Below are 20875 nucleotides of genomic sequence, written 5' to 3'. Positions count from 1 at the left end.
AACACTTTGGGGTCAACAAATTATTAATATTTAGTATTAGCACTGATGACAATGTGGCGTCCTCCCGAGAGCTGGGCAAAATGTTGAGCGGGGGCCATTTTTTTGACGGCAACTGTGTTTGGCAGATGGTGCTGTCAGTTTGGGTCTTCGTTTATTCTTCCATGCATATGGCAGCATCTCCCCTTCGTTAAAAAAGCAAGCAAGCTCATGTATTATCTATGGGGCTAAAAAGCATGCAAACACGAGAGGGAATGTATCAGAGGAGCTTAAACTTCTGTAAACAACCAGCAGTGGTTGTTGTAAATGTGATTTTACTGACAGAAAGAGTAGAAACATATGGCCGGAGACAGGAAAAGGGGCTGATACCTGGATGGGACGCAGTTCCGCACCGACCCACAGCATAATGAATGTGATGGTGTGGAGCGTGACAGACCCAAAATTTGAAATGACTTAGCCGGTACTTATTTCTGGGATTTTACCTACTGACAACCCCTTTTTTTTTCTTTTTCAACTCGCTTATGGCAAAGCAGTTCCTCTTGCGAGAATGCACCCCCCCCCCGCCCTTGTGTACCAGTGGATGTTATAATTTTGATGTTCATTGTTTGTAATATTAATATTGACACCATATACTGAAATAAAACTGTAACACAATTTCGTAAAAATTAGTGAATTTTAACAACTCCTTACAGAAACATGAGCAATAGACAAGATTAAATCTGCCCATTTTGGATTTTCAGCCCTGTTGTCAATTTTTTTTTTATTATTGTTGTCAGTATATCTGTAGAAATTAGGTTTTTTTTTTTCTACACTGTCAAATAGAATTTGACCTTTGTCAATGCATACCGAATCAATTAAATATTGTGTTAATATGGTACTTTAGTAATTGTAGATACATAAATGTAAAGTAGTTCATATGGCATAAACCATCAATAATGGATTATAATATTAATCAAAAAATAATGAAAACTGTTTATCACTGTCTCTATGTTTCCCTCAAATTTGATTTTTCAAATTTGTAACACTGTACGAACTGTAGTGGGACTAAGCAAGTTCATCTTGAAGTATTCACCGAATTTGCGATCTACACAAACATCTGCGGATCAAATTGGCAACTTTCTATGTTTTGTGATTTTGTCCTGTTTTTATATAATATTTCTCATCTATTTTTACATTGTATTTCCTTATTGTCTGCACAGTGTCCTTCGGTGGCATGAAAGGCGCTTTTAAATAAAATGTATTACTATTATAACTATAGAGTAAAATTCACTGATATCAGTGATACATTTTAATGTCAATATTAATTTCAGAATTGTGTGAATGTATCAGACAAAACAGAATTTGTATTTTGTTTTTTTGTTTTTATGGCCAAGTGGAAAAACGAAGCCCGTCGTGAAAGGTAGCAGGAGGTCGAAAGATCCCAGTTACCTTGTAGAGCGCTCAACGGTGAGGGATCCTACTCCTGATTTTCTTTGATGTGAGGATGTGTTGGACAGAACTGATACTGAGGCTGAGCAGGCGGATGAATGGAGATATGAGGGTCCCTGTGTCATCCTGGCAAGGGCCATGGCAACAGAGTGATGGTAGATAGGAAGGACAGACAAGAGAGGGAGTGAGAGAGAGAGTGAGGTAGAGGATATCCCATTGAAGTGAAATCGCTTGTGACAGACACAAACATTGGTCAGCAGCTTTCAGGTTGGAACTCATATCTCTTCTTTGGAAAAGAAAAACAGGCCGAGGAAGGTGGGATCGAGAAAGAGGTGTGGCAAAGCGGCAAAGACAATGATGGTCAATAATTAATCATGGCGCTGTTAAATGCGGTGGTTGCTGAGATGACAGCGCTTTTGATTGACATATCTGGAGCATTTATTCTACATGCTAGGGATCTTGCTACTCCGCCACAAATGGCTGCTCTGCTGCGTTTCTCTTTTGCTCCCACACAGCTCTTTTATTCTTCAAATCCTCTGCAAATAACATTTCATTGATGGCAAGGGAGTTGTTGCTGGAGGGCAAAAAAAAAAAAAAAACTCCTGCCGGCACTGAAACTTGATCCCGGTGGTATGTATTCATTCATTCATTTCCGATCCACTTTATCCTCACAAGGGTCGCGGGGGGCGGAACCTATCCCAGCTGTCTTCGGGGAGTAGGCAGAGGACACCCTGAACCGGTTGCCAACTAACCACAGGGCACATAGAGACGAACAACCATCCGCGCTCACACTCACATTCACACCTAGTGACAGTTTAGTGTGTTCATTTAGCCTGCTATGCATGTTTTTACCCGGAGAAAACCCACGCTGGCCCGGGGAGAACATGCAAACTCCACACAGGGAGGCCGGGGCTGGGATTGTACCTCTACACTGTGAGGTCGACGCGCGAGCCACCGGGCCGCCCATGGTATGTATTTTATAACCCAAATTATATAATAAATTATTAATTACTGAGGAGAGCCCTTTTTTTCCATTTGGGAGTCAAAATTAAGTCCCATCATATGCAGCTCAGTGTGTGCATCTCACATCAATCCTATGTTAAATTAAATCTGTTGATGATTTTCAATGAGTATGTTGTTGTTTGTTTTGTTATCAAAGCAAGCGTGAATTTTTCACAATCTCACAAGACAATAAAATCACAAACTTCAACACATGCTTGGAGGAAGCATGACAAGACACAGTACACACTCCTCACCCTCCCAAAAAAATATTGCTGAAAAAACATCCATTTTGCTTAGATGTGACAAAACAATGATACTGTCTGTCAGCATTACTCCATATACAGTATGAAGAAGAAGAAATGTTTTACGTGTATGATGTCGTTGCAGCGGCAGCAGGACTGTGTTACGCACACACCATGTTTGAAAGGTGGAATTTTTCACACACTTTCATCTAGAAGGGATATAAAAACAGGCTAGAAAAGATAGGACAGTCTTTTTTATTTATTTATTTTTTATCGAGAGACATATCCAAAAGGAACCAACAGCTGTCTACACCATTTCCAGGACCCTGGAGCAATTCATATTTGCCTGTCCTTTACTCAACTCCCCAAGAAAAATACATACTGTGTCAACACAGAGAAAAACTGCTTTCCCATATGTTTCCTTGCTTAAAACCAACCAAATCAATCTATGCCTTTTCACTTGCTCTTTCATACACTCTTAATGTAGCGGAAAGCTTTCTACAGTCGGCTGCTTTCATTGCTGGTTCTGTGCACTTCTGTCCCGAGTTGCGTAACAGAGATCTGTGGAGAAGAATCTGTTTTTTTCTGTTGGATGGAGAATAAACGAAGAGGTGGGTGGAAGCCACTTGTGCCTGATTGTTGTCAGCAAAGGTTATGTTTTAATACCGGGACACTTCAGCAGTGTCTCTTTGTGGGGAACTGTCAGAAACAAGGTTTAAATCAACAGTGAGGCCCCTGAGAGCCGTTTCATTCATCATGGCTTCCTTTTGATGGCAGCTTGCCAGAGACTCATCGAGAATTATCTCAGAGGTGAACAAGAGATCCCTCTTTGTTCTCCTCTCTCACCCTTCACAAGCTAACCAATTCTAGGACAAAACTTTGCCAAAGAAATTGTATGTTCGAAGCACTTTATAGAAAAGGCTGCTTCAGAGCTCACTACCTCTGAAAACACAAGTGGCGATATCTTTGTATCATAAGCATGCAACACACTTGTGAGTCACAAACTGACAATGGCCTCCCTTGTGAGACACAGGCTCAAATATTAGTTTTAAGTGTGTTTTTTGAATTTGCAGGGTTAACTGAGATTACTTCATATAATCTTGGTACTAGTATGGAGGGGAGTTTCCTAAAGTCACTGAGATGGGAGTGTTTCCGAACAAACATAACTTCAAAGGTTGTATGCACTGCAGAAAGGTATGATTGAGTGCAAACATGTATTCATTTAACTCTATTTATTTTTTTGCCTCCCCTCAAAGCCTCTCTTTGCCCAGATCTGAAGCTTAACCTTTTGACCGTGGAGAATTCCATTGCTGGGTTTGATTTGTGGCACTCAGTAACTCCAGCAGCACTGACTGACACTTGGATGGTCGTCGGGTATGGGGTTTTTTTTTCGTCCAAGTAAACATGCAATTACTTGTTGTAATCATGCACTTTTTGAATAGATCACATTTTAATTTGCTATATGCTAGGTTAGGTTCGCTGAAAACTCAAACTTGTCCATAGGTGTAATTGTTGTGTGTGCGAACGGTTTTCTGTTCATATGTGACCTTTATGTGCGCTCTGTGATGGATTGTGGAGTTCTGCCGGATATATCGTGCCTCTCATGAGATTGAGTTGTAAACAGATGCATGGATAGATTTAGAAATGAAGTCCTGCATATTGACTTGTTTTGGTTATACTGTTTAGTGGTGACGTGACATTTCTTTTTCAAGGCGCCTGCTTGGATATAGTAAAAGTAGAAGTAGTGAGTGCAAAAACTAGTTGGCTATCATATGCGGGAGTTATAATGCTAGCCCGTATACAGTAATCTAAAATGTCATTTGTGAGACAGCTATGATCTGTGTCGGGTGCTTTCCGCCCCCCCAGGTGGAAGGTCATAACGGTTGACTTCATCTCCTTCCCCTGGCCTCCAATAACTCAAACATAAATCAATACTGTTAATAACGGTTTGAACAATGTCTAAATGGGATATCTTTGCTGCGAGCAATATTAAAGATATTCCTTCCCAAGAAACTCCTTTCTTTTCTTCAGCGGTTTAGAACCAAAGTCTCGATGATGAATCTTTGTCTGTGTCTTGATATGTTAAAAGAAATATATGAGAGCACTTAGAATATACAGTAGGTCATAATCACACATACACAAAAACACATACCTATATACTGAAAAATAAATAAATACACACACACACATGTATAAATGTATGTATATACAGTATGTATGTGCATGTGTGTGTATTGGTGAAGTTACATTTAAAGGTTGTATTGTTTTTCACAAATGTTTTATGTTGGGTTATATCATTTTTCAAATGTTCACAAAAGGCATCCTCTTATGATATTGGCCTTCAAGGCAAATTTTCTATTGAGGTCTGATTGCACACAATAACAAGACATCAAATAATAAATGCTCAGTGTGAAAAACGTTCAGGTTCATGAAGGTCACAGTCACCCACCGTGCACATCTTTGATATCATTTAAATGATCAATTAATTAGCTCTTTCACAACTGTGGCAATAACCTACATGCTTTAGACATCAGCTAAGGCACATTAAGTGTTTTAAAAGGTGTTTCTGCAGTCATGTGACCTCCATCTCATCTAGCTTTCATTTTCTACTGCGTATGCATCACTGGTCTAAGTGTATTTACTCTGATAGTGCTGCCAAAATGGAATTATGTGAGCTTGTAAATAGAGTTAGCAGTCAGCTGATCTTGGTTTTTTATTATCAGGTGGAGGGAATGTGAGAGAAGTGCAAACTGTTTTGCTTTATGACCCATTCTAAAACCTATTGAAATGACTGTTATAGAATAATATTACTTCTATGTATAAAATCTTACTGCTCCGCCATGCAGGGCGATCATCAGCACACTTTGTAGAGGAACACAAAGGAGGCTAGAGTGCAGTGAAGGCGGTATAAGGCATCAGGGTTGTGTGACAAGACGCTTATGTGAGGACAATATAATACATGCAATGTCACAGTATACAGTCAGAGACATTCAGAGGGGCAGTTGTGGTATTATCCTACATATATTTGTAAAATATATGTAATATGTAATTTCCTGTGCACTTTGTTATTTTAATCTACGGTAATATATTACACCAGTCCAGTGGTTAGCACGTCAGCTTCACAGTGCAGAGGTACCGGGTTCGATTCCAGCTCCGGCCTCCATGTGTGGAGTTTGCATGTTCTGCCGGGGCCTGCGTGGGTTTTCTCCAGGTGCTCCGGTTTCCTCCCACATTCCAAAAACATGCGTGGCAGGCTGATTGAACACTCTAAATTGTCCCTAGGTGTGAGTGTGAGTGCGAATGGTTGTTCGTTTCTGTGTGCCCTGCGATTGGCTGGCAACCGATTCAGGGTGTCCCCCGCCTACTGCCCGAAGACAGCTGGGATAGGCTCCAGCACCCCCCGCGACCCTAGTGAGGATCAAGCGGCTCGGAAGATGAAATGAATGAATGAATGAGTTATTGAAAAACATTTACAGCAATTGACCCTCAGAAAGAATAGAAGTAAATCTGTAACAGCCTGGCGCTCAACATGCCAACTTCATGCTACGGTTAGATTGAATGCGTGGTTCAATAAAAACAAGGTGGGACAATATCATTGCGGTCTGTGGGACCGCGAGGTACACTCCACAGCCAGCTTCCCTTACCAGCCAGGACTGAAAGAAAAATGGAGCAGCAAGGAAATTGGCGTATCTTGTGAGTGGACTAAATTTTTTTCTGTTGTAAGATTGTATTTAGCAGCCGACACAACCACAGGTCACCGCATTGACGAGTGATGCTCTTTTTTTTGGGGGGGGGGGGGTGCTCCTCCTGTCTACTTGTCACGTCTGTGAATATCGCAATATTTCACATTTGGTCTAAAGAAAGCATTCCTCAGAGAGAATAAAAATACTGGACTTACATTGACGTGAGTCACCAGGGGTCACCAATATGGTGCCAATGGACACCAAGTAGCCCTTGAAGTCCTCGCGAGTAGCCCACGGGCCTTTTCCAAAAACATTGCCCTACCAGTGATAGGGCAATGTGATTTTCTAGGCATATTGTCATATGAATGTAATAGATTTATAGAAATAAAGTATTGCATATCAGTACATCTGTTTCCTAATTATTGTGACAAATAATCAACATGATCAGTGTCTTTACATAAATAAATGTCATTAATCATCAATACACACTGTCAACACACACTGTCACAAACAAATCTTTAAAAAATGATTATTTTATTGAGTATTCAAGTCGTTATTAGTGTAACATTTCTTCAATGCATACATTTTTGCGTCGACCAATACTTGGGGTCGAATCAGCAAAACAACAATAATAACATATTGATGCACATTATGATGGCTATGTGAGGACATGTAGGAATGTTATGTCATTGGCCTATAACTCCATACTCTATGTCCGACAATACCCGCAAAATCAATCTAAATACGAATCATTATTATTTAGAATTGTGTCAAAACTGGATTGACCAGCTGATGTAAAAGTTATTTTAATTGCAATTTTGCTGTTGTTGTGGCAGTGCTGAATTGGCGTTATACTGTACCCCATTAAGCGCAAGCATAATATGATTTGCTGGGGTAAAATTCCACCCCAGCAACACTATGGCAACAAAATCTGTTCAGCTTCAATGAAAGGTATGTATCGCGGTGAGTGACAAAGCCACAGATAAACAAAGAGGGGAACCTGAACAATGGACCCATACAGGCACAAGTCTGCTTTGCACATTGCCATATATTCCTGTCCTCTTGTGGTTCCCTTTTATATTATTTGCAGCAAAAAAAAAAAAAAAAAGTGACAAATGAAGAACAAAATGACATATTTAACATATATTCGTAAAGTAGATGCACAATTGCATTAAATGCATTGAAACCAGAGATTTTACAATGCATGCAATCGGTGTTAAAGGTTTTAATCACTGGAATAATAATAATAATAATAATAATAATAATGACACATCCTGATCATAAAACAGGCGAACCAATTCAACTTGCATGTATCAATCAAAGGTTAGCTATATTTGTCTTTCTGTGCATGTTTGGATCGACAAAGCAATAAATTCATGACATTTGATGAATGAATAATTGGCGAATTAAATAAATGGATGAAAGTAGAACATACTTGCGACAATGTGTGTCCACCTATCAAACAGATACATTTCAACATCAAAACTGCATTTTCTAGTTTCTATTTCTATTCATGTTTAACTTTTTTAAAAGGATTTCTTTACAATATGACTAGTATTACTCCTGGATAAGTGAGAATAAAGACCCTCTACAAGGAGCAAAGTAGTGCACATGTTTACTCAAAACTTTACCTGCATTGGAGAAAATGGTGTTGAATGTACTCAATTTTCCTTCTCCTACATAGTTGCATATAATAATATCAATTTTTTTGAGTAGACTTACATGATTTTATTTAGTGTAACCACTTGTCAAAATAAAAGTAAATTCAACATACAACTTTTTTTAAAAAATAGTGAGGAACGTATTGCATGAATTCAAACACCACAAACATGTCATTGCTGAATGCATTCAACATAATAACCTTCAAAATAAACCAGTCAGAATCTAATTATTCACCTCTTATCAAACCAGTCTTCACTTTTGATCAACATCCAACAATTTTAAAAGTACAGTACCCTCGTAGCAACATGCAACAGGAGCATTCGGTGATTCGGTGCCTGTGACAAGCACCATAACCACAAGAATAAAAGCAGATTTCCTTTCCACAAAGTAAAATAAACCATTTTTACATGTACAGGGCTGTAAAGTTATTTACCCTCTCGGCTTGTGCCAGGGAGCAAAAAGCACGTAGCAACCTCATTTTACTTGTTGAATGAACCTCACCAAACAGACCGAAAGCAGTATCATCCCATTATGTGTCGTGTTGGGGAGGCTGACATCATGCGGCAAAGATTAAATTGCGTCCAAGGTATGAAATTTAAAAGTGAACAAATATAATGGGTTTGGGTTAATGCCTTTCGTCGCCATATGGTATAAAATGTGATTGGGTAATGGTAATCAAGAAAGCTTATTCATCCTGATTTGCTTTTCAGAGCAAAGCATCTGCCATATCCTCACATTTTATTCCGTTAATAATGCAAATGTTCACGTGTATCGCTGTCAGTGCAACAAGCATTAATCCTTAAATTCAGTAATCCATTTTGTGTAAACTTTGAATGCACTCGCTGACGCCAGCCATTGATATGCACAGTGAAGTGCTGAAGCTTTGAAAATCAAGAGCTGTATTTGCCAAATACCTTTAACTGGATTTGAGAGTCCAAAAAAACCTTCCTAAAAAAAAAAGGGGGCGAAAAAACGAACACTTGAGCACTTCTATCAATTTGCAAACAGACTTAAAAAAGTCAACAATGTTTCACAAGCCTCAGAGAATGTTCTGCTTAAACTACACAATTGTAACCCTTCATGTAATGTATTTTCAATCTGTACAAAAGTCTATTTTTCAGCCCTCTTCTTCTGTCACGATTGCACAGTCGGCCGAGTCCCAGGGAGAGAAAGCCAATTCCAGCAATGACAGAAAACTTCCCACTCCTCCCCGCTACCATACGTAAAATTAGGAAAGCTGTTCGTGTTTTTTTTTCTTTTTATCGTTCAGATTTCCCGGGTTTTATGGTTAAATACTAAAGCACTGGAGGCTGGTCATGCTTTAAGCTACTAGAAAAAGTTAAGCTTTAGCGTTGGGCAGCAGAGATATGGGATATAAGCTGACAAGTAATTAAACCGGCATATCTGTAACAACTGTCATCTCTTATTTCTCCACAGCCTGGACGTAAACCAAAGGCAAGAAAGCTAAAAGGATGGTGTAAGAAAAAAAAAACAGCAATGTGGGCAGTGTGTGAGTGAGCAAGAGTCTTTACGTTGCAGGGTAACTGCAGGCTATATCTCCTGCTGAACAGTTTAGCAGACTTGGGCATTTAGAGGATTGTGGTGGAGATCAAAAGGGTCAGGGATCCTTTTACCAATTAACAGCAGGGAGACGGACATCAAATAAGGTGTAAATTTCAGCTCTGCACTTTTCAGTGAGTCAAGCATGAAATGCATTCTAATGCCCTTTTTGAGTTTCCAGGCGGATTTGCAACCACCAATGATGTCACCACGGTCCCCGCAAAGACGAGCTTAATCGCTCCTCAGAAAGGCATGTAGCCATCTTATCCACTGTGTTGACGTCAAAGGGAGTGCTGAGTCAGTTATTGATATGGTGGGACTATAACGGACAGGAGACAATAAGCTTGCAGCCGTAGAGGTTTGACCTCTCAACGTGTGAAAGTGTTTTAAGCTGTTATTGATAAAACTGCAAGCTTTGTAAATGGGCGATTGCATCGGATTTGTTTGGTCGAACTGAAATGTTTGGTTGCGCACAAAAAGCATCTCTTATTGGATTTTCATAAAGCACAGCAGGGTCACTTGTATACTTTCTCCAGATACCCAGATAAAATGACCATGGCGCAAATCACATTGAGTACATTCCATAACATTTAATCATACGAGGCAGTTTTGATTTTTGGGAAGAAAAAAAAAACAACAACTGCATTTTGGGGTTTAACTGCAAGAAAGCGGGGACTGACTCTAAGTGATCCCTGAGATGAACACAGATGTTGCAATCGCAGCAGGGAAGCTCCTCATCAACACCATTGGCACACAGGGATCTGTCTTCACTCCCTTTCTCGAAATGAACACCCTCACCTTCCAGCGATCAAACTCCCAAAGTTTGAACAGAATGACACACTGATCAGCCTTATCCCTGATCCCGACAAGTTTGCATAATGACAGGGTACGTAGCGACTGGTGCTCGAGACTGTCGAGAACATTGTGGACTTCATCTCCGTTGCCACAGCTGCCCTTCACTGTTCAACTTCTGTGTGATAACTGTCGGGAGTTTTAAGTTACAGTCCTCAGAAATGCAAAACAAGTTTATTTGGATAGCCCTTAAAGTCGAATCTCAAATGGCTTCACAAACCCACAGTTGACAAATGTTTGTGACATCCGTGATCTAAATCCAAGGAAGGAAAAAAAATGTGGAAAAAAATAAGAACATCTGAGAAGAAACCACAAATGAGGGGAAATCCCCCTTTCAGAATGACCAGGCTACAATGGATGCCGAGTGGCAACATTTAGCACATAATGTGTAGCTATAAAACGTTAACTACAACAACATGAGAGTCAATTTACAAAGTAGTAAGATGAAGCACCACAGGAAGACGCCTTCGGAGAAGTGGTTCCTTTCTCAAAACTCGGCCCGCTCGGTCGATGCCTAATTGTCCAAGGCAACTCCTCCGGCAAAGTAGCCCCTCAGATATTGTGCGAGTCCGTCGGTGCAGAATCCAGTCAGTCACCTAGGCCCCTCCCCAAACAGAAGAGCGGGGAGTCAGGGGGTGTAGAAGCGATCGTAAAACAGTCCTACATGTGGTTTAACTAAAAGCATGAGTGTAGAAAATTAGTCTTAAGTCATGAGTTGGACCAAATATGAGTTCTTGGAACAGACCTGTCACCCACGGTGGGCCATCGAGGGCTATAGCCACCCACCAAGTTACTTATGCCCACTATGTTTGAGGCATGCAAAAATAATAATTATTATCCATCCGTCCTTTTTCTAATCCGCTCATCTATTATTTTATGGTTTTTTTTGTCTGGCATCATGTAGTGGCAGGACATGTCTGCAAAATATACAGATATATAGTATCTTTCCATACTTATATGTCATGTCTTTTTTTATCGTAGTTGCTTGTTTTTGCAAAACTAGTGTAGCCTATACTACCGGCAAAAAAGTCCTTGTGTGTTTGACATGCTTGGCCAATAAAGATGATTCTGATTCTGAAATTTACCCAATAAGATGATACTGAGACTCTTTCAATAGATCATTCTCTTGCCTCCAAATCATAATTTTGCAGGCTGAGCCATACACATGTGGCTAGATAATTTTATGAAAAGCTTGTTAAATATATTGTCATCTCGGGTTATGGTCCCAATTGCTCGCCAACATTGCAAATAGTAAGAACAAAGACAATGGGCTTGAATGAGTGGGAGCAGGACTCATGTTTATGCTTCCGATAATGAACTAAACTTAATTTAGCCAACAACAATTTGAGGAAGCATCATTAATTAAAACAATTGGACTCATCTTCTTTTTTTTCAAAGTCTACGAAACTACAATCCTGACTGCTGCCTTTCAGTCTTTCTCTCATTCTCATTATGCATGCACTAGGTAGGAGTAAGTAAAATAATCGTTGTAATTCAATAGAGCAATCGTAACTCATTTAGTTGTGCTAAAGGCGAGTGAGGAAAAGACAAAGAGCCTCAACGTTTCACCATGGTGCTCATTATGCACATTTTAAAACAATTTGCAATTCAAGGCCACACAAAGTGATGGGGGTGGGGGAATGGATGGGTGAGCCTGGCCTTCATAAAATGCTGCAAGAGAATGACCTCGTACCCCACTTCTAGGGTCGCCGCCCTGAATGAGAGCCGGGAAGATACAATTAAAAGAATTTTAAAACAATCTGTAACAAGAGATTGTGCTGCTTATTATCCGATGGTGCCTCACAACATTTGTGACCTTAGCTTTTCCTTTCCTCTTCTTTCTTTCCTTTTTTTTTTTTGCTGTCTCACCCTCTCAAGGCACTTAACTATTTAAATATCAGGCTTTCACAAAGGAGCATCATTATTCTCAAGCTGTCTGCCTGCAATGGCGACGAATTGTACAAGTCGATAGATTTTTCTGCTGTCAGGTGAGTCTCTTCCAATCTTCACAAATTTTATTGAAAGATAATAAACAACATTTGCTTCATCCATCCATTTTCTATACCGCCCATCCTAATAGTTGCAGGTGAGTTTGAGCTACCCGAGAGGACTTTGGGCGAGTCATTAGACTACACATTAGACTAGTTTGCACACGTAGACAGCAACATTTCACATTCCCATTCACACCTACGGACAATCGTCATTTTCAATTAACCACTGAAACAAGTTTTTAGAATGTGGAAAGAAGCCAGGGCGGCCCGGTAGTCCAGTGGTTAGCACGTCGGCTTCACAGTGCAGAGGTACCGGGTTCGATTCCAGCTCTGGCCTCCCTGTGTGGAGTTTGCATGTTCTCCCGGGGCCTACATGGGTTTTCACCAGGTGCTCCGGTTTCCTCCCACATTCCAAAAACATGCGTGGCAGGCTGATTGAACACTCTAAATTGTCCCTAGTTGTGAGTGTGAGTGCAAATGGTTGTTCGTTTCTGTGTGCCCTGCGATTGGCTGGCAACCGATTCAGGGTGTCCCCCGCCTACTGCCCGAAGACAGCTGGGATAGGCTCCAGCACCCCCCGCGACCCAAATGAGGATCAAGCGGCTCAGAAGATGAATGAATGAAAGAAGCCATAATACCTGGAGAAAACTCGACACTGAAAACCGAGAGTAAAACCCCAAATCCCAGACCTCTGAGGGAGATGTGCTAACAACTCTGAGGGAGATGTGCTAAAAACTCTGCTACTATGCAGCCCATAATATACCTATTCTACATAGAAAATGCAATTTAAATTTGAGAAAAAAACACAACAACAACATATTTGGTTTGCATGAATATCCTCTCATAATCAATTGCAATCAAATTAGTTTTCTGCAAAAGCCATTATGTTTAGCATGATTTTCAAAATGAAAATGTGTCTGTACAACTCATATCAGTTACTTCTGCGTAACAGAGATGTATTTATTTTAGGGTCGCACGCTCTCTTTGTTAGTCTGCCGCAATAACTCCTGTGCAGTTACTGCTGAAACAAATGCAATCAAAATGTCATTTCAGGAATGAAAAGAAGCTGTTTAAAAATGCATCAACAATCCGCCACCGAGGGTTTATTAATTCAAGTCAGGCTGTGCTGAGCATTCGTGCTGAAAGCAGTACTCTGAAACGAGAAAACATTCTCCGACACTCCCCTTATCTTTATGGTGTAATTTCCCATTTAGTGAGTTAGTGAGTTACCACCTAGGGAAAGCACAGTGCTGCTGGTCTAATTGAGCAAATGAGAACACAATACAAAACAAGCTCACTTTGTTTCGACACGTGTCTCTGTTTGGAGTCATCTGACACAATTAAAGCCCTTCAAGAAACTCAACACGGGGACACCTTCAAATAGGATTCAACTTCTCACTATTGTGAAGAGCGAGAACTACTCAAGCACATTACACCCCCGCATAATGTATTCCAAAAGGCTGTCACTTCAAATTGAGTGATTGACAATACTGCCACAGGTTTGATATGACTACTTTGTCAAGCCTATCAAGAGAGATAGATGCTCAGTTCATGATAGTTTGAAGAAACTATTCATAAAAGTAACCCCATATATTCAGCAGCTCGCCACATTTTTTTTCATTTACCATATCACCCACCCATCACTAAACTGATAAAAGTGGAATTACCAAAAGCATCATCAATAACTGAAGCTGAGGTGCCTCTTCTTGTGATGGATAGCAAACGACAGGTGGCGAGATGCTGTGGCTGTTCGGTTCAGCCTTCTGCTTTGCCAAGTCACTCTTTTAATACGGGCATATGCAAATAAAGCCCATACTACACTACAGACCACTAATTGCAGTCACATCAATTCTGTTTGTGGCATCCGACATAGGAGCCATAAAAAAATGTCACCTCACAAGCAGACGAACCAAAATATACAACCTCACCCCTGCACAAAGGTTGAAAAAAATATATACTGAGCCATTAGGTTGGATTAGTTGTGCTTTGGGTAGGTCTGCGTGTTATCAGCACCGGGCTATTTGCGAGCGTACTGACACTGACACAAGCGATCCATCATGTCGACATCCTCTGCTCAGATGTCTGTATCATTGTGTGCTGTGTGTGTGTGTGTGTTTTGGCATGAGGGTCTGTGATGTTCTTTCACTTCTTTCACCCACAAACACATCTATGCCCATTTAATATTTAAGTACAACCACTGATTCAAACAACACATTTCTAATGGATTTGTTTATTTTTTATATTTATCTTTTATATTTAGCTATCAGGGCTGGTTAGACTGATGATGCAATGAAAACCGCAGCAGTATACCGGCTCATTTAATGCAGTGTATGGCAATGTCAATCAAAATTCATTGGAGTTATGGAATAACCCACACAGTTTCTTAAGATATCAGGGGACATTTTCTGTCTGTCCCATAAAATTTCAAAATATCGTCCCTCACAACATAACAAAACAAGTGCGTGTTTCTAATTATCGTTGTCTTAAGACAAAAATGTAGCAATGACTAACTAATAACATTGTTGTTTGAAATGGTTTAGCTGTATATAATTAACATGTTTCATAGTAATGTCACTTACATTACAAATCACACAACAATGGAGTTTCTTTATTTTTTTTATTGATTTAAACCTCTTGATTAACTTTTTCTTTATTCATTTCTGGTGGCACCCCACAGAATTAGGGAACACAAGACCCTCGCTCTTAAAAGTGACATCCGCTGTAATCGACTGAAATGGAGCAATCACGACAAATAATTTACACCACTCAGAAAACATTTGAAGCAACTTCCAACAACTGGTTCCTATATGCAGATTATGCTGTAACCGAAAGAAAAGGGGCCTCCTCCTCCTCCCAATACCTCAAATGTGAACCTCATCAACTAGTCGTCACTGCAAAGTCACCATGTGGATAAATCGACATTATGTGACATTTACAATAATGATCAACAACATATTTTTATAGCATATACATATATATTACAGAGGGAATATATGACCAAGGGGGATGCAATATACTGCATGCATGGATTAAGACAAAGAAAGCAGCATTAGACCAGTTATTCAAGATCAACCCATCAGTTCATCAAAAAATAAATAAATAAATAACGGCTGCATATACCATAGCTGATCTTATGTATGACACCCCTGCTCAGTAGTCGGTTGAAAGAAATGATAATATGGTGGGAAGACAAAAGACATATTTCATGAATACAACACTGCCATCCAATTCAATTGAATTCATCATATTTCACTTGATGAATGTTAACTTGAATTTATTCAGGTAAGACGCCAAGGTAAGTATTTATGTACATTTCCATCATTAAATAATTATATATATATATATATAATATATATATATATATATATAAAAAATTTAATCACAAAAAGGAAAATTAAATGAACAGTTTTGAGTTGCACTAATCTGTTCTCTGCTCTCAGAAAGTGAGATACACATGCACACGCAGACCAGCTCACACGCATGCATCAACTTCAATCGCATCTGCTCTCAGGCTGTTCCTCCCATTCAGGCCACTTATCCTGTCTCTCCATCTGAGCATTGTTATAGTGGAAACTAAAATTCCCCGTTGACACGGTTCAAATTCATTACACTATAATTTTCAATTTAACATGAATATATTCATGAGAGTTCCTGCTCATATTGCAAACTGATTTATGGTAAAAAAAACAGTCTGATGAACAGTAAAAGACAAAATAATATTCTTAGTTATAAAACAGAAGGATCAACAAGAACTTGAATACAGACCATTGTCTTTTCTGCTTGCCTCTGGCAAATTCAAATCCAAAACATTTCTCTGACAGCTGCTTTGTGGATCTAAAAACAGGGTGGTCATAAATTTGTTGCATGCACACATTGTTCTGGGCTTTTTACTTTATGGGTACTAGTAGTTGTTGTTGTCACATAAAAAATGTTTTTTTTTAAATAGTCAAAAAGAAGAATTTGATCCTATACGCTTCTTATTGGATTTGATTGGATTTTGGATTGGATACAACTTTAGTGTCAAATGTGTATCCGCTATAGAGGAGTTGAAAAAAATAATGAAAAAAGATCTTGGTGAAAAGAAAAGAATGCATTTCAGAGTCTGTCAAAATGTTCATGCAACGGTAATTAATAAATGATATGAATGGGATTATGTTGCCTAAATTTAGAGCATTGTAGAGATGGTGAAATGAAGCACGTAGCTTTGCTTTGGGGAGAACAAAGAACAATCTATTATGTAGTCTTGCTGGCTGATAAAGATCCATGGTTGGAGTGGAAAATTGCCTCTGTGACCTTATGAACAGAGGGACGAGAGGTAGATTAAGCATGTTGCTCCTTTGTTTTATTTTGTTTTTCTTTAAAAAAAATAAACATTGCAGCCCATCGTGGTCAGTATTATGCAAAAACACATACAGCGGTGCACATGCACAGATACGGGCACTTTGCGCCCACCCTTTCATGCAATGGCACGTCTCACACATTGACTTCTCCACCTGGAACCTGTTCTTTTCGGCTGTGGTTGCTTAGCGCTATTATTTTTTTCCCCCTTCCATTCATGAAAAAAAAGGTGACAAATGTGGGAGCCAACTGTGGCAAACCCATTTTGAGATCGGTGTCAGTAACATATAAGGGAAACTCAATGAGGCTAGATGTTATCGATTAAATCAGGTGCCGTAAAGTGGAGGAATAATTTGGCTTATGCGGTTGGCGAACCGGTTGATGGTCATGTCAGGTCACTGTCAAAAGCAGCATTGCGTACTTGCAAAATAGTGGTTACAAAAGTTATGCTATTGAAAGCAACTTTTGATTTAAATCTAACTGTTTTTAACAGTTAAAAACAAAAAAGATGCTCACCACTAATGAGGAATGTGCTCTGATTCTATCTGGTTAAGTATCTTGATCTGTTTGAGGATCCAAAAGCTTCCCGTCATGACACACTTTCTAGAGGGTGAAGAAAAACGTGTCATCTGAAAAGAAGAAATAAACAAAACTGAGACAAAATTCAAACAAATTTATTTCAACCGCGTCGCATTGAAAATAAACACTGACGTGCTAAATTATTAAAAGCTCTTGCATATTCAGAGTGATGTTTGCGAGTGAAATAAACATACTGCGAATTGCAGTAACTAAGTGTGCATGAAGTGAATTGTCTAATGGAATGTATTACAATTAGGTTTTGTATTACAAATGAACACTATTTCATTATTTCTGTCCTGCCATCAATTTCAATTAGCAACTGTATGTCATCTTTACATTGTTTGTTTCTTTGTTCCCAGCCCGAAGAGATCACTCGTCTACATTTGCATTAGTTTTGTCAGTTTGCCGCTTTAAAAACATAACAAAAAGTAACAAAAATGGTGGATATTTATGAATACATAATTATATATTTTACGTGGTACTTGGGTACATCCACATTCTCCCCAAAACTACTGAGCCGTATTAAAAAAAAAAAGTTGTTTTTACCAACATGCTGCTTTGATTGAGATCAATATTTTGCTACTCAGTCGGGACTTCATTTGGCTTAATTTGATTATGCAGAACTACCTCAGCAAATGCACCAGCATGAAGTATACATTTAGTATACAGAGTGAAAATGAAAACAAACTACAAACTAAATCAAATATGAGTTTTGTATTTTTCAAATCTTTTATATACAAGTCATTTTCATATTAGCAGAGACACATGAAGCATTAAGAACTTCAATGCCTGCATGGCAACAGTTGCACATATTCGTTTTTGGGTGCGTGTGACGACTATTACAAAAATAACAGCCCACCGCGAGCACTTGTCTTCTCCAGCCGTTTCCCACTGTTAACCTAATCTTTATGATTATTGTGATGGCTTTAGCAGCAGGCCGTGTCTGACAGCAGCTCTCGCTGTAGTGACATCAGCTGTGCACACAAACCCAACTTTCAATCATCAGGGAAGACAAGTAATTACAGGAGAGGAAAAAAGACTTTTACACATTTTTTTTGTTTCACAAAAGTAGACATATCTAGAGAATCATATGTGTGTGTGTATATACAGTATATATATTTTTTAATATATATATTGCATAGACACACAATGCATTTTATTTCAGCACAGTCAGTGAGGGAGCTATTTGAGACCGATTGTTTGCCCACACCAATTATGTTTAGCATTGGACCGAGCTCTGTGTTTGCTTATCTCTGAAAGTCTCCCATGAAGTGTCACGTTGAAAGAATTTCTGCCCAAGGCTAGTGACCGCGCAAGCCCTTTTAGCAAAAGCCAACTCTGCAGGAAATCACTGACGACGGTTCTTGCATCATGTAGCGAGATAATACTACCACCCACCTCTGTCGTTTTGAAAAGAAAAAAAAAAGATCTATACAACAACAAACAGCACAACTAAAACTTTGAAATGGCTGATAAGGTTATTAGCGCCTCACGCTGGGAAAAAATAGGGGTGGGCACGAAGATTAATAACAGATGTTAGCAGGTAAGCTTAAATAAATACCCCTGTCAGAATCCAAAATAAATGTACTAGCTGGCCTGATCTTTGTCTGCTTGAGTTTCTTGCTTGTCACCATAGAGTTTGCAACTTTAGTAAATTACAAAAATCCGAAGCAGGATGACAAAGAAAATTGATTTTGTTGCCGAATATATTAGCGTATACAGTACTGGCATTTCCACTAACTTGACAATTTATAGATATGCCAAAAAGGGCACAATAAAAGACTGCTTTAAAAAAAAACATTCGTTTTTGTTTGAGACTCTCAAAAATCTATTAATTTAACCATTTTTATGAAAGAAGCGTCATAGCGAGTGTGCATTAAAAATTGAAAAGGCCAGATATGTGACACACATGTTGCATTGGCTCTCATTAGTGTGCAGTTTTGTGGCCGGTGAGTGTATATTTTATGGGTTTTAACAGTTTATATTGCACAGACTCATCAACACAGAGTGGCTTGTCATTGACAGGTCTCAGCTTGCATTAACCCAAGTTTAAACATCATTCAAGAGCATGCAGTGACCTACTGAGAAAAGTACATGAGTAAATGTGTAGCAATACAGCACTTATTACTGTTTCCCCTCAGGCAAATACCTTTTGCTTAAGCTCCACGCATGGGAACATTTTGTTTTATTACCTTGCAGGATGAGTCGTGATTGAGGAGAGGGGGTGGATTGGCTGTGAGGAGGGAGGGAGGGGGGGGGGGGGGTGATGATAGAAAAAAAGAAAGCTTTAAACACCTGGGGAATTAAAATATTCCGGTCCATCATATCAGTGTCTTCGTTCTTTTTTCTTTCTTTTTTATCTCCTGGGAAGGGGGGGGGGGGCATATAATTAGAGTATTTTCTGATTGAAAAGAAAGATTCAAGTTCAAGACCAAATTCATTCCCAATTACCACAACAAAGACAAGCATTGCTTGATGAGGGACACCAGCAAAATGTTCTTGAAAGGGTGCAGAGGACATTTGACACATTCTCAAATACACACGGGTCCCACAATTATGAACCAAAACAACTTGGTCAGGATCTTGAGCAGTGTTCGTGCTTACCTGGTACAGAACCAAGTGACCCCCCTGACCCACTCCCTAGTTGCACTACCATTTCCCAATGTCTCTCTTCTCTCAGATGTCTCTCTCATTAACAGTCCTCTGACCAGTGGAGCACTGTAGGCCTCATTAAGGCAGCCTGAAAGCATGACTGAATCTCTGAGTTTAAAAGTCAAAGGAGGAGCAGGTGGTGGTGGTGGTGGTGGTTGTGGTGCTGGGGTGGGGGTAAGCGATGAAGAGTCAGCCTGGCCTGGGAGTGTAACACAAGGTCAACGGCGGGAAAAAGGCAGGCCTCGGATCTTTTCATCAGGCTAATTTTCGAGATAAAGTCACAGTCTAACATTATCAGCGTGGCTTAAATAGGAGCAGAAAGGTTAGAGATGTAGGAGGGTTATGAGCACCTTTATGCAGTGGAGCAGTCTGACTTTTATAAGAGCTCATTTTCGCCGACTGCCACCACCCATGAGATTACACACCATAGTGAACAGTGTACTTCCTTGCAGCGCAGCCGGTGTTAGCTGAAGAATTAGTATCATTTGATTTGTGTAATGCTGTTGAGTCATTTTGTTGACGGACTAGTTAAACAACCTAATGGTTGGTTTCCGTGCTTGATACGTGTTTGAATAAGTTCAAACGCCTCTTTTGTGCCAAAGAACAACGTGAGGAATTGAGGAGCAGGAAAACACACTTGACATGAGTTACTTGTCTGAAGCTGTATGTAATATACAGCGATGGAAACATTGGGACAAAGAAGTAAAGAAAGAACATTCTTGCGTGTCAGTTGAGCGAGACTAGAATTGCTGGTTTTATGAGGATATTGCTCCGAAGAAAATGTGTACAATGTGTGTGGGTTACGGTGTGAGCAATGTAAATAGTGGATAGTCATGATTTGATGGTTTGCACTGCAGCTGTTTGGTTTATTTTAACTGCAGACAGAAGA

General features: G+C 39.6%; 1 long non-coding RNA gene across 1 annotated transcript in view; it reads right to left on the bottom strand.

Moving 5' to 3' along the window:
* Positions 1-19650: 19650 nt before the first annotated feature.
* Positions 19651-20875, bottom strand: part of LOC127600907 (uncharacterized) — a 2808-nt gene continuing 1583 nt past the window's right edge. Inside the window, exon 3 of the long non-coding RNA XR_007962441.1 lies at positions 19651-19697. This is a non-coding gene — a long non-coding RNA (uncharacterized LOC127600907). The remainder of the gene's footprint in view (positions 19698-20875) is intronic.

The sequence above is a fragment of the Hippocampus zosterae genome, chromosome 5, assembly GCF_025434085.1.
Source record: "Hippocampus zosterae strain Florida chromosome 5, ASM2543408v3, whole genome shotgun sequence".
Lineage (NCBI taxonomy): Eukaryota > Metazoa > Chordata > Actinopteri > Syngnathiformes > Syngnathidae > Hippocampus > Hippocampus zosterae.
Note: the sequence above shows the minus strand (reverse complement) of the source record. Positions and strands in the feature narration are given on the sequence as shown.